At 61.6% G+C, this 13308-nt stretch overlaps 1 protein-coding gene and 1 long non-coding RNA gene across 3 annotated transcripts in view; one reads left to right on the forward strand and one right to left on the reverse strand.

Annotated features, from left to right (window-relative positions):
- The window catches only part of FAM78B (family with sequence similarity 78 member B), a 73659-nt gene that overhangs the window by 43415 nt on the left and 16936 nt on the right, over positions 1-13308 (forward strand). The gene's annotated exons all lie outside the window — the stretch shown is intronic.
- LOC308651449 overlaps positions 6408-13308 on the reverse strand; it is a 103227-nt gene continuing 96326 nt past the window's right edge. Inside the window, exons 3-4 of the long non-coding RNA XR_014022555.1 lie at positions 8735-8837; positions 6408-8018 (exon numbers count right to left, since the gene is read on the reverse strand). This is a non-coding gene — a long non-coding RNA (uncharacterized lncRNA). The remainder of the gene's footprint in view (positions 8019-8734; positions 8838-13308) is intronic.

The raw sequence follows: 13308 nt of genomic DNA on the forward strand, positions 1-13308 counted from the left end.
TGGGGACTGGCTGGTGGGGCAGTGCTCAGCCTGCTCACGGCTGGCCAGCCCACAACCCCGTGTGTCCATCTGTCTTTTCTGAGAAGACAGCTGTCAGTGCACGACCTCTCTGAGCTGCCCAGCACCTCCTGGGTCTGACTCCTGGTCCTGCAGCCTCGAGTGACCAGGGTGCGTCCCTCAGCTCTTCACGCCTGTTTCTCGCCTCAGAGCAGGTAGGGATTTCTGCGCCAGCCCTGGACTACCCAGAAGTCCTGCTCAGTGTCCTCCCTGCTCTCCCAGGCCCTCCGCCTCCTCTCCTGGCCCGGCCTTCCTCCCTGCACGCCTGCCTCTCATCATCCTGACCTCTGACACGGAAGCCAGCTGGTTGCCGGGGGAACCAGCCTGGAGTCCTGGCATCCAGAGAAGATGAAGAGCCGTCTTCAGAAGGAAGAGAGCTGGGATCGGTCTCTGGCCTGACTCTGCTGTCCCTGGGTACCGCGAGGCCCCAGCTTGGGCTGCTGGTCCCGCACAGCTGCGCGTCTCTGAAGTCGGGCGGCAAGACGAGCCGCGCGCGTCTTCCTCCCACTGGACGGTGCCCTTCATCTTCCCCTGTGGCCCAGGCCGTGGAACTGGGAGGCACTCATGCCTTTTCTCTCAAGCGATGCTGCCGAGGTGCAGCCCAGCAGTGGGCTCCAGCACCGCTTCCTGCCTGCCCACCCCGGAAGCAGTGACCGTGCCACAGGGTGCACTGCTGGTGGCCCGAGGAGCCAGAGGAGGCTGGGGCTAGGCAACGCTGAAGGGAGCCACGCAGAGAAGCCTGCACCCCGGGTTCTGTCAGGACTCTGACCCTCCCTTGGCAGAGAAGCTGTGCACCCTGAGGGGCAGAAGGAGTAACGGCATACAGTGACTCCTGAGTGGTGGTCTAAGGCATCTTTTCCCATCTTGGCTGGGGAGAGGACCCTGGGAGGTCTGGGTCCCTGTGGTCTCTCAGGGCCAGGGCAGAGGCAGGGGAGTGGCACTCGCCAGGGCAGTACCTGGCAATGTGCTGGCTGCTGGCTCCTCGCAGTCCCAGTCTCCCCTCCCCAGAGGCTCCAGCAAGCCTGTGCCCCGGCACTGGGCAGCTATGAGGAATGCCTCTGGCCCTCCTGGACTTGGGCCGCACAGGCCTGTCACAGCCGGGTGCCTGGTTGTGCACCCTCCGTCTGCTGTGCCACAGCTGCCCTGGCCCCTGGGCACCAGCTCTCCACCTGCCACCACCTTCCCCTTGTCCAGGCTGCACTCTGCCCTCGGTCTCGGCACCTGCTTGTTCTCTGGTACCCACGCTTTCCTGCAGCTGACCGCTCTGCCTCCCGTACTGGAGGGGCTGGGATGGCAGGAGGGGCTGCTGCGTGGAGGGTACCTGGGTGCCTTTCCTGAGTGCGTTCCCCACACAGCATGGGCAGGCCCTGCAGGAGTGGAGAAATGTGCCAGGACGGGCCTCCTGGGCCCCCGTGGTGGGCTGTCCTGAGCGCCTCCACTCAGCTCCCTCGCTTCACAGTGAAGCAGGAGTGTCCTGTGTGCAGAGACCTGCCAGCAGCCACCCGCGACTCAGTCCCCTGGACAAGTCACCTCAGCCCCTTAGGCTGTTGCACCCTCAGGCTGGAAACATCCGGGCCCAGGACGCAGTAGCGCATCTGCCTAGTTGACACCAGGTAGCGCACCCCGCAGCCGACACCAGGTGGCCACTCACCCCGCGGAGCCACTGCCAGCATCGCAAGGGCATCGCCCTGCCCTTCAAAGGCCCAGGAGGAGCTCACCGCCCATCCAAAGTGCACCTCCCACAGGGACCTTGGCGGGGTGGCACCATCATGAGCTGAACAAGGTGGAAGCCGCGCCTCCCTCTGTGTGGCATCACATAACGTGGGCGGAGGTCTCCGGGCTTGAGGGGTGCGGAATGGCTCCTCACTCTGTGCTCCACGGCCTGCGTAACTGGTGCTGCGACTGCTGCCACGCAGGGAGGGCAGCCTCTGCCCTCCATGGTGCCCACCTCCTCTGCCCCTCTCAGGGCTCCCTCAGCATGTGTGCCTGTCCCAAGTCCTAGGAGCCTCGCGCCTACAATGTCAGAATGTTCCCCGCAGAAAACCGAAGGCACATCTGTCGCGTGACTGGAGGGCACTCCCACACTGTCCGTCTTCCAGGGAGAGGGCAGACTGAAGCCAGTGCGCTGCAGGGGGGCCGAGGACGGGTCCCCAGGCACGGGATTGGACAAGGCCCACCATGCCACTCTGCACCGTGGCAGAGGGCAGGGGTCAGCCTCGCCTGCACACTTCCCACTGGAGACCCATTCCTACAGGGAGCACAGGGCGCAGCCTCACTGTGAGCCTGTCCCACGGCAGGGTGGCCTTCTGCTTCTGTCCCCACCTCAGGTCTCCCTCTCCGTTGGGGCTCGCTCCCCTGGTCCTGCCCTTGCTGGCCGCCCTTCCCCCGTGGCTCTGGATGTGGCACTTCCCTAGGGCTGGCCCCTGCCAGCTTCTGCTCCAGGGTGAGAGCTCTCCACCTCTAGATCAGCTGGGCCTCTGGCTCCGTGAGGTGTGGACTCAGCTCCGCACACTGCACACACGGTGTGCTCATTCACTGCTCGGCTCCCCTCCCTGTCCCCTGGGCCCTTGGCTCCTCCGTGTCCAGTGATTGATTGTGGACCGCGGGTCCCCTCCCCCGGCAGCCCTGTCCTGGGTCATCCCAGCCAGGCAGGACATATTGAGGAACAATTCAGATCTTTCCTAAAATGTCAATGCCTGCCTTACCTCCAGTGCCCCATCTGCGCCTGCTAATTCGCTGCGTTCTTTAACATAATAAAGAGCGATGCCCTGTGACCCTCTTGTCTGCCATTCACGGCCCTGAGAAGCTACTGCTGATCAGGACTCTCACTCTACCAAGAATTGCTCCGACACACTTTCTCTCGTGAGTTTGTGCTCTGTTAATTTGGCACAGGTTCACTCTCGGAACCTTTGCAAGTGGGCATCGAGGGAAAGACTGCGTGTAAAATCAGGCCTTCGAGTTGGGGTCCAGGAGCTCTGGGTCTTCCAGGGCCAGCGTGTTCAGTCCTTGTGCTGCCTTTGGCCCAGAAGAGACCTTTTGGCTCCGTGCACCTTCGTGGGAGCAGTGGGAATGGGGAGGACTGAACAGCTGCTTGAAATTGAAGAGAATTTAAGAGGATTGAAGCTCATCTGCATCTTTCCTGCAGTTTGTGGTCTCCGTTTCTACCTGGAATTAAGGCATAACCAGCCATGGCATCCCACCACCTGCCGCCCAATACCTGTTCCGAGACCCTTCTCACAAACGGACATGCCCCCCTGTTGGAGAAAGCAGAGCTAGATGGCAGAGACGTACATACATACACACGTGGACGTGGATACATACGTCGACTCACAGAAGGGCCTAGAGAGAGATTTAGACAGATGCATCTGATGTTTAAAGAAACAAAGCAGGGATAATTAAAGGGTGCTTATTTACGTAACCTATAAATCTTTTCCGTTCTGGGGGTTCTCTGCAAGACTCCTTGGAGGTGTGCTGTCTGCGTGTGTTGAATTGTCCCCCGACACATCCTGAACTGTCACTGGAGTTACAAGCAGATTGAGAGTGTGGGGTGGGCTCAGACAGGCCAGGTTTAGTGCATTCCAGCCTGACCTCCTCGGGGAGAGTTCTACTGTCTCCTGTCCAGTGAGCTTGTCTAGGGACGATGACCTTTTCACCTAAACCATGCTGTGGAAAGGATGGGGTCACATTTTCCTTCCTTTGTCGCAAGAGAGAATCTGTTTGAACTAAAATCTGGGGAGCATTACAGAGCTCACCCCGGGAGCCTGCCCTGGGGTCCGAAGGGCAGGGGCGGAGCACTGGGTGGGCAAGGGTGGCTCGCAGCTCAGGGTGTGCATCCTGCGTGACTGCTCCAGAAAGCTAGAGGATTGGAGATGGCGGCAGAGACAGTCAGAGCCAGAGTGGGATTCGAGGTGAGGGTCTCCAGGGCAGAAGAGGCAGGGCAGGGCAGCGGTGGGAGGAGGGGCGTTCAGAGCACTCAGGCCTAGAGCCAGGGCCCCTGGGAAAGCCCCTGGTGGGCAGGGTCAGCGGGATTCCAGGCTGCACATGGGGCCGGCCGCCCGGGGGCCGCCCTCCCAGGGGCTCTCCAGCTTTCTTACTCTGCGTATCAGTGCTCAGCTCCATCGGCACAGATAATTAGCATTAATGTAGCTCATTAGATAATTATTTCTGGCTCCTGTTTACCAAGTGTTATTAAAGGCAGATCAGGGAGATCTTCTCCCTGACAGCCAAGTTCTGGAAAATTCTTTGCAAAAATAGACTTTTGATACATAAGGTGCTCGCTCTTTTTTTTCTTTTTTCTTTTCTTTGAGCACTGATGACTGGCCCAGGTGGACCAGGTCCCCGGCTGCCTTGCCTCAGAGGGAAGCAGGGGTGTGGTAGAGGAATAACAGTGTGGACGCGGGCTCAAGCCCTGTCCACTCGCTCGCCAACTGCTGGACCTGGGGAAAGCCACTTATCTTCCTGAGCCTGGGCGTCCTGGCCTACAGAGTGGAGGCCACGCTGTCCCCTCCGTGGGGCGTTCTGTGAAGTGCACCAGGTCAGTGTCTGGTGAGGGTTCCTCTGTTCATTCCATCATACGTGCTGGTGAAGCGTCTCGTGGCACTGGGAGGTGGTGATTCATGATGAGATCCACCTCCTTGCACCACCCAGCCGGCCAGCCACAGGGCTGTCAGGGCCACCAGCTCCCCGGGCCGGCTCTTCCCTCTCTCTGGGCCCAGCTTGATGTTCAAGAGGCATGGAAACCACGTCTTCCCTCCCACTGACACCCACCCGGAGGCCCCTCTCCCAGGCTCCACTGCCGCTCGCTCTGCATGTCAGGGTCGGCTCAGGAGCCAGCTGGCGGGGGTCCTGCCCTGTGCTACCCTAGGCCGCTCCTTCACCTCCCAAACCTCTCCTTAACGCAGGGACAACATCAGCGCTGACCTCATAGGGTCACTGTGATGTCCCTCAGTGTGTGTGGCGTGACATGGAGGACACCTGTGCAGAGCAGGCCTCCAGTAAACGTTGGCTGTCACTGTCACCACCGTCCTGCTCTTCCCAGCTGGCTGGAGCTGTGCTGCTGCCCAAGAGGGCATCTCAGTCTCCAAACATCTAAGTCTAGATCTAAGTCTGGGTCCTCCCTCGGGGCAGGGAGTCCGCCTTATGGGTCTCGTCCCTGCACCAGGACAGCACCTGCACTTGGTCAAGAAATCTCTGAGCTGGCGTCACATGGGCCCTGTGTCTGACGTGGTGTGACGTGGGCCCTCTGTCTGAGCTGGTGTCATGTGGGCCCTGTGTCTGAGCTGGTGTCACGTGAGCCCTGTGTCCCACGTGGTGTGACATGGGCCCTGTGTCCGACGTGGTGTGACGTGGGCCCTGTGTTTGACGTGTTGTGACGTGGGCCCTGTGTCTGACGTGGTGTCACGTGGGCCCTGTGTCTGAGCTGGTGTCACGTGGGCCCTGTGTCTGACGTGGTGTCACGTGGGCCCTGTGTCTGAGCTGGTGTGACGTGGGCCCTGTGTCTGACGTGGTGTCACGTGGGCCCTGTGTCTGAGCTGGTGTGACGTGGGCCCTGTGTCTGACGTGGTGTCACGTGGGCCCTGTGTCTGACGTGGTGTCACGTGGGCCCTGTGTCTGAGCTGGTGTGACATGGGCCCTGTGTCTGACGTGGTGTCACGTGAGCCCTGCTGAGAGCAAGGGATAGCACGCCCCTTGACACCTGGAGGGCAGCCACCCCCCACATGTCCGACATGGCGTGACGTGGGCCCTGTGTCCGACGTGGCGTCACGTGGGCCCTGTGTCTGACATGGGTCACGTGGGCCCTGTGTCTGAGCTGGCGTCACGTGGGCCCTGGGTCTGACGTGGCGTCACGTGGGCCCTGGGTCTGAGCTGGTGTCACGTGTGCCCTCTGTCCAACATGGTGTCACGTGGGCCCTGGGTCTGACGTGGCGTCATGTGGGCCCTGTGTTTGACGTGGCTTTCTTTGCTGCTGATCTCAGCTGAGCTGCATTCCCTTTGGTGGTCAGACGTGACCATAGTCGGGTGGAACTGATACCTTGGGTGACTCCTGCGATGCTGTCCCCCGAGAAGTGGCTTCTCCTTTGGCTCATGCCCACCCGCTGCCCACACACTTTTCAGCCCAGTCCTGGTGAGCAGGGGCACCGTGTCAGTGGTGAGCCACTGCTCTGCCTGTCCAGGGCTGGGCAGGGCCACGACACATGGACAGACGGTCACGGTGGCCTGGACAATGGAGAGCGGTCACTCATAGTCCTCTGAAGAATGGCGTGTGTGGCAGGGATTCTCGTTCCCCGTTTTCACAAGGTCTTTCATGTAAGCGCCGTCAGGTCAGGGTGTGAGGTCAGGGCGCATGGGCAGAGGGGCCTGGTGTTCCTGACCGGCCTGTGCTCCTCTGCAGGGGGCGGTCATCGGCTTCCTGCCTCACTGTTCAACTTGCAAAGGCTCAGGGAGGCTCAGGGACAGCCAGAGCCCACGCCCCTGAACACAGAGGGAGAGGCGCTAAGAGAGCTCCCTGCTGAGAGCAAGGGATAGCACGCCCCTTGACACCTGGAGGGCAGCCACCCCCCACATGGACATGGGCAACCCCAGGGCCCTCCTTGGGGCCCTCTTCTTCTTCACGGCCCTTTCCCCAGCCTCAGTACTGTCTGGACAGCTGGACACACTGGACTCCATAAGACCACGTCGGCCCTTTCCTGAAGCTGTGGCTGCTCCTCTGAAGCCCCGAGTTCAGGCGCCGCTCTGGGTCTTTCTCCTGGACCCACTCTGTGGTCCACCAAGTCCTGCTGTCCCTTGCCCACCCCACCGCACTGGCACCGTGGCTTTCCCGCTGGCCTCCGTCCTCTGGCCTCTTGTTGCCCCTCCGTCCCACAGACGTCCGTCCGTTCCCGCCCCGTGACCTTCGTGCACCACCTGGGCAAGGGCTTGGGCTGCAGTGATCAGGGCTAAGGGGTCCCGGCTGCGTGAAGAGGGCCGCTCGACCCTGAGCAGACTCACAGGTGTGTGATCACAAATGGCGGCGAGCTGTGTGGACCGGGGAAACAGAGGGCTCCGTAGGAAAGTCGGCGGGTGAGGGGATGGACGTCCAGGATCAGGGAAGGTGTCCCCGAGAAGTGGTACACTTAGACCCACAGGTGACACAGGCAGCCATGTGCACGTGGGCAGGGCACTGTCCACACACCGTGTGCCACAGCCCCGAGGCAGACTCTGGTGTTTCCGGCCAGTGGTCAGGGAAGCTGGGGGCGGGAAGGTGCAGAGGAAGGCGGGGAGTCAGGCAGATCACACAGCCCGCGGGGAGCGGGGCGTGGCTGCACTCTGCCGCAGTGGGAAGTCCTTCAGGGTTGTGCCCTGGGGTGCACTGCCCCGCACAACCCAGCCCCAGGCTGGCCAGGGTCCACCTGCCTGCTGGTACCCGCTCAGCCCAGAGCCCTCCAGAAACCAGGAAGCCCTTCAGGGGTCAAGGGGTGGGGAAGGCTTGGCTGGAGCTGGTGCCACTTGGTGAAGCCTGGGGCAGTCTCCATGCAGGAAACCTTTCCTTGTACCTGCTTCTTGGGTGGCCCACACGGTGGCTCTGAGGGAAGGCACTGTCCGGCACCACACAGCTTGCAGCCTGAGCCCCCACAGCCTCAGTGACAGTCAAGTGGCTGAGTGGCAGTCCCGACTGCAGACCTGGGTCTTCTGACCCCAAGGCCGGGGCTCTTTCTGCCCCACACAGCAGGACCTGCAGAAGAGAGGTGCTCCTAGGGCAGACGGAGGGGCTGGGCCAGGCGGAGCACAGTGCCACTCAGGTGCCGTCCCTCCTGAATCCTCACACAGCTGCAGGGCTCCTCTCTGCAGGCAGACTCGCGGGGCTCCTGTGCAGCCCAGCATCTGAAGCCAGTTCTGCAGGCCTGAGGCTCACCGCTCTCCTGCTGGCCCTCACTCTGACGCCAGAGCCTCAGAGCAGAGGACACAGGGACAAAAGCCAGCACCTGAGTGTTTGAAGGAGATAAGGGACTCTGAGCAGAGCTGGCTCAGAGCGCCTTCAGGCTGCTCCCCCCCCCCCCAGCAGAGGACTTCTGGGCCCCGCCTCAGGGTCCAGAGCCAGGCAGCAGCACACCAGGGCCATCTGCCTGCCCACTGCCCAGAATGTCCTCTGGCCCCACGGGCACTCTCCTCCTCCATGCACCTCGGCCGTTCAGGTGTGGCATACGCACACACAGGAGCAGGTCAGGGGCATCTGTGTCCCTCCACATAGGACCTGGCGTAGGTGGCCACCTTCAGGCATCCTGGAAACCTTGCCACCTCTCTGCTCCACCCTGGAGCCTGTGGCTCTCCCCGTCTATGTGTGTGTCCGAGTGGCCACCTCTACTCACTGAAGACAGGCACCTCTGTGTGCTAGCAAGATGCTGCCAGGGCCTGTCCCCAGGGCAGCCTGCACTGCCAGCGTCCCCAAGCCTCCTGCCCCCGGCTCAGCTGCCGCCAGGAGCTCCCCCACCTGCTGCCTGCTCTCGTGCGCTCAGCATGGCAGCCAGGAACAGAGTGGAACGTTACTGGCGACCACAGACTCTGAGTTCAGCATCTGGCCACTAGACCACCCGGTCCTGTGCCTTCCTGCGTCTGCCTCCCCGGGTCGGCGCTCACCAACCCAGCCCTCCCGCCTCCGTCCCTGCTCTGTGGTAGAACTGGGAAGCATCCACCTTCTCACCTCAGGGCCACTCGCTGCTCCCAGCAGCCGGCTGGTGGCACTGGCAAAGCCTGTCCCTCTGCCACATGCCTCCCCAGGGGTCATGTCTCAGTTCTAATGTCACCTGTGAAGAAAACCAGTGCTTTAGTAGGGGGTCAGGTTGGGAGCCCTGGTCAGTAAGGGCTGCAGCGGCCTCTGGTCCTGACCATGGGGAGGGCACAGAGCTGGAGAGCCAGAGTTGGCTTCCTCCCACTCTGTCACCACTTGCTCTGTGACGTTGCTGAGTGATCTCCCTGCAAACAGCAGGAGCCACATCTGCTGACCGCGAGGCTGCGGCATGGGGCATCCAGCGGGGTGCCTGGCACAGAGCCACTGAAGTAATGGCCTTGCCCATGGCCCTGGCTTGAGATCCCCGCCCTCTGCCCACTGGAGCACCTCCACCTGGAGAGCACCTGCTTCGCCCCGCGGCCCCGGCCTGCTCCACTCCGATTCGCAGGTCTCTCTGACCTTGGCTTTGTTTCCTGGGCTCCAGGCTTTGGACCTCCGCAGACCTCTGAGGTCAAGGAGCCCCAGCCCAGGTTGCATTGACCCCAGGTGCTCAGACCTGGGTCCCTTCTGAGCCGTACCCTGGGCTCAGTGGCCCAGATCCAGGGTCTGTCACCCTCCTCCCTGGTCCCTCAGCCTTTCTACCTGTCCCCTCCTCAACCCCAGTTCTCTAAAATGAATGCCCGTGCAGCCTGCGCCCCGTGGGCCCTTCTGCAGGGCAGCTGATGGGGTGGGCAGGGCAGAAGCGATGCCTCCTCTCTTCCCGGTGCTGGGCAGCATCGAAGGGTCAGTGATCCCCACCCAGCTGTGTTCAGAGGGGCTAGGTTTGAACATGATGGCAGTGGACACCATGCTGGGTCACTCATGCTTCAGTAAACCCGAGGGCAGGAGGAGGGCGGGAGAGCTGCGGCCACCCAGACACCTGCTCCACGCTCGGCCGACACCTGCTCTGGCTGGTTCACCCATTCGGCTGACAAAGTCTAGTGGCTCCCTGTGCATCTTGAGAGCATTTGACTATCTGTCCTTGTCAATATCTCCTTGACCTTGAAGATTTGTACCCCTTAATGGCTTCAAACCAGGTGGGGAGAGATGGTAACAGCTGCAGGCTGGAGGGCAGATCTGAAGGGATCCTGAGTGTGTGGCCCTGACGCACACCCCCCATTAAGTCCAGAGGTCAAGGAATGCAGAGTGTCCCCGTACTCAGGGCCACGCCGGCCCCGGAGGGCCACTCTCAGGGTTCACCGTCACCATCAGATGCATGCGCCACCACAGGATTAAGAAACTACTCCTGTCTCTAGACAGTGGTCACATCCGCAGGTGCAGAGGGTGCAGCCAGGCTCAGCAGACCACGGCGGGGAGAGAGGACCCTGGGATGTCCCCCCAGAAGCCCACCGGAAGACTCCCTGCCAGGAATCCTGCTTGGTTAACACGGAAGGAACGAGTGAGTGCCCTCCTCCTAGTTGTGGCCGCCGCCGTCGGGGACTGCCCAGAAGGGGCCATGTGTTCAGGGCCCAGGCCCGACTTTGGAGCCGGTACCAGGCAAGGTGTGTCAGGGGTTGGGCTTCCTGCACTGCCCTGCCCTGCAGCAGCCCCCAGCCCCCAGGAGACCCAGCTGGGAGGAGCCAGAGCTGGGCAGGGGCTGTGAAGGAAACCAGCCCAGGGAAGCCGCCCTGAGGCCTGGGGACACCAGTTGTGTGGGGTTGTTTCTGGGAGGAGCAGCTTGTCCCCGGGGAGTGGCCCCTGTATCTCCTTCCCTCTGCAGTCCTGAGGTCCCACACCATCAGCACAAGTCTCGTGGAGCTCCCCTGGCCTCACTGTGAATTGTCTGTTCTGCCCTCTTGGGTAGAGACGAGGCGGCCCACTGTGCACAGGCTCCCATGGAAGCAGGTGGTCCAGGGGCCTCCCAGAGGGCAGGAGCCCGGGCAGCCGGCTGCCAGAGCAGGTGTTTTACACAGTAGCCTCTGTGGGCTCCTGAGCAGAACGTGTGTGTCCTAGGTCCCCGGTTGTGTTTGTTGTGCTGCGCGTGTGCATCTTATGTCCTCTGTGTCGTCTCCGATGTTGAGAACACAGCAGGTGTTCAGAAAAGCCTTGTGAGGGGGACCTGGAGGGTGTCCCAATGGGCCACTTCTCACTGTAAGGGCAGTGTGGCTCTCTGCACCACAGCCCCAGCCACCTTGTCTCCTGCGTGAAGGAAGGGACCATCCATTTGAAGAAGCTCAGGTCCCCGCTCGCCAAGCTTGGTTTCCAGAGAGCAAAGTCACGGTGACCGTTCTCACTAATAAAGCACCCTGGGTGCCAGGTCAGGGTAGGTGGCTTTTCACAGGTTTTCTTATTTATTTTTTAAAACAACCCTTAAGGCATGTTCTATCATCGCCTGAGTTCATATGAGAAACAAAGCCCAGAGAGGCTGGACATCTGCCACAGCCTCGTGGGCAGCAGGTGGCCACGTCCAGTTTGCACGCCATTCCCCAAGTCGGGTCTCCCCCAGCCTGCCCTGCTCTGCCCACCCTCTCCCCAAGTGCATCATCTCCCCAAGTGCTTTGCCATCCGGTGGGACAAAGTACAAGTTGATTATTTTTAGTGAGAACGTTTACAAAAAGAGAAAATACCCATGACTGTAGATCGCCACTCCTCATCTCATGTGTCTGTCCCGTAAAACCGCCGTTTTAGCCAAGTTTCTACATATGACAGCGGGATTCTAAAATACGAAGAACACAACAAACGCCACTTCCCTCTGCCTGCCGTGGATCAGCTCCACAGGCTGGGGGTGGGGGTCTCCCCCCGCGTGCCCCCAGCACCACCGCCTGGCCCTGCAGCCCCTCCTGCTCAGCTAGGCCTGGTGCCAGCACCTAGCCAGGAACCCAGGGACACTCGTCCCCGTGTGTCTGTACCAGCCCCTGTGGCTGTCACTGTGACTCTCTCTGGACTCCAGAAGGGCTGTGCCCACTGCTGCCCTCTTGATCTGGCCCCACAGGGAGCCTGGTGCGCCTGCCAGGGTCACTGGCCCGTCCATCTCAGCAGCTTGAGCCAGCACTTGCTCTGGGCTCTGCTGGTGTGGCTGCAGGTGTGGCCAGGCCTGTCCCTGGCCTGTGCAGGGAGGGCGTGGGGACCAGCTCCTGCAGAGCACAGACACACGCACAGGGGACTCAGAGCTGCAAGTTAAGGAGAAAGGTGTCAGGTGTTTAAAGAGCCAAAGGAAGGGGACGAAGGGATGAGTCCAGAGGCCCCTCGTGATGCTGGTGCCTGGAGAGCCAGGAGGGATGTGGTGGCCATGAGGCTGGAGATCCCATGGGCAGCAGTCGTGGTACGAGGTGGCCCTCACAGGACCTCCAGGGCCATCCAGCAGGGTCCAGTGAGTGTTCTTAATAAACCACGTTTACGGCCGAAGGGCTGGGCGAGCAGAGCTGGGGCAGTGGGAGGACCGTGTGCAGTCCTCAGACCCAGCTGGACGACTGACCGCCACGTGGCAGGGTGAGAATGGAGGGAGAGGGCTCTCGGTGAGACCGCCGGTCACCGGGGACGAGTCCTGCTTCCCCACACGTTGAGGTCTGAACAGAAGCACAGGGAGGCACGCGTATAGAGCAGGGTTTATCTAAAAAGGGGAACAGTCTTCTCCCGGGAGGGAGAGGGGGCCGTAGCTGGTGTCCTGGTGTCCCAGGAAGTGAGAGTGACCTGCCTTTTTTTATGTGTCCTAGGCTTCCTTTGTTCTCCTGCCTTTCCCCCGTGTCTCTCGCCCTCCTGCCCAGGAGACCAGGCCCAGGGATGCCCAGGGATGCTGGGTGGGAGGCCCAAAGGTGGGAGACGGGTGGGCTGAGGGGGAGGGCAGGATGGAGCGGCCCAGGACACATCGACAACCTTAGAGCTCACTGCAGGGAGGGGCAACTCCCGGGACAGGTCACCTGGGCAACAGGTTGGAGCAGGGCAGGCTCTGGATAAGGGTGGAGGGAGGGCTCTGAAGGAATTAGCCTGTCAGTCCCCAGGGGACAGTCTGCAACTTCCCGGACTCACTCAAAACTGGCCTCCTTGGTCCGGCCTGACTCCATTTGCCCATCTGCACCCACGGCCTGTCTAATTCTGGCTTCATGGGGAGCTGGAGGTTGGGCTGCCTGGAGCAGGAGGTAGCAACAAGGGGAGCCTGGCGGAGAGGAAAGGACGGTCAGAGGAGGGCCAGGGGAGGCCACAGGCCATGTGCACAGGCTCCTCTGGGTCTGTCAGGAACGAGGAAACTCCAACCCAGTCGTAATGCGGGGCAAGCCAGCGGGGAGCATGCACTAGGCCCCGCTGGGGATTGGTGTGCCAGGGGCCCAGTGGTCGCATGCACTGTGGGGTGGCACAGGCCTGGCTGGGCCCCGCCTGCTTCCCTCTCCCCAGCCGGAGCCGGTCCCCAAGCTCTCCATGAGGAGTGTGGGGGAAGGCGCTGCAGTACAGGAGGGCACTGAGCAAGAGCCTGCCCTGAGGGGGCCCGCTCCCTGCTGTGCTGTGAACGGGCGGCACCTGGGAGGCAGTGGTGTTCTCTCCAGCCCAGCATCCCTCAGAGAGCAGGATGGACA

This window comes from Spermophilus citellus (genome assembly GCF_964194105.1).
Source record: "Spermophilus citellus genome assembly, chromosome: 6".
In the NCBI taxonomy this organism is placed as follows: domain Eukaryota; kingdom Metazoa; phylum Chordata; class Mammalia; order Rodentia; family Sciuridae; genus Spermophilus; species Spermophilus citellus.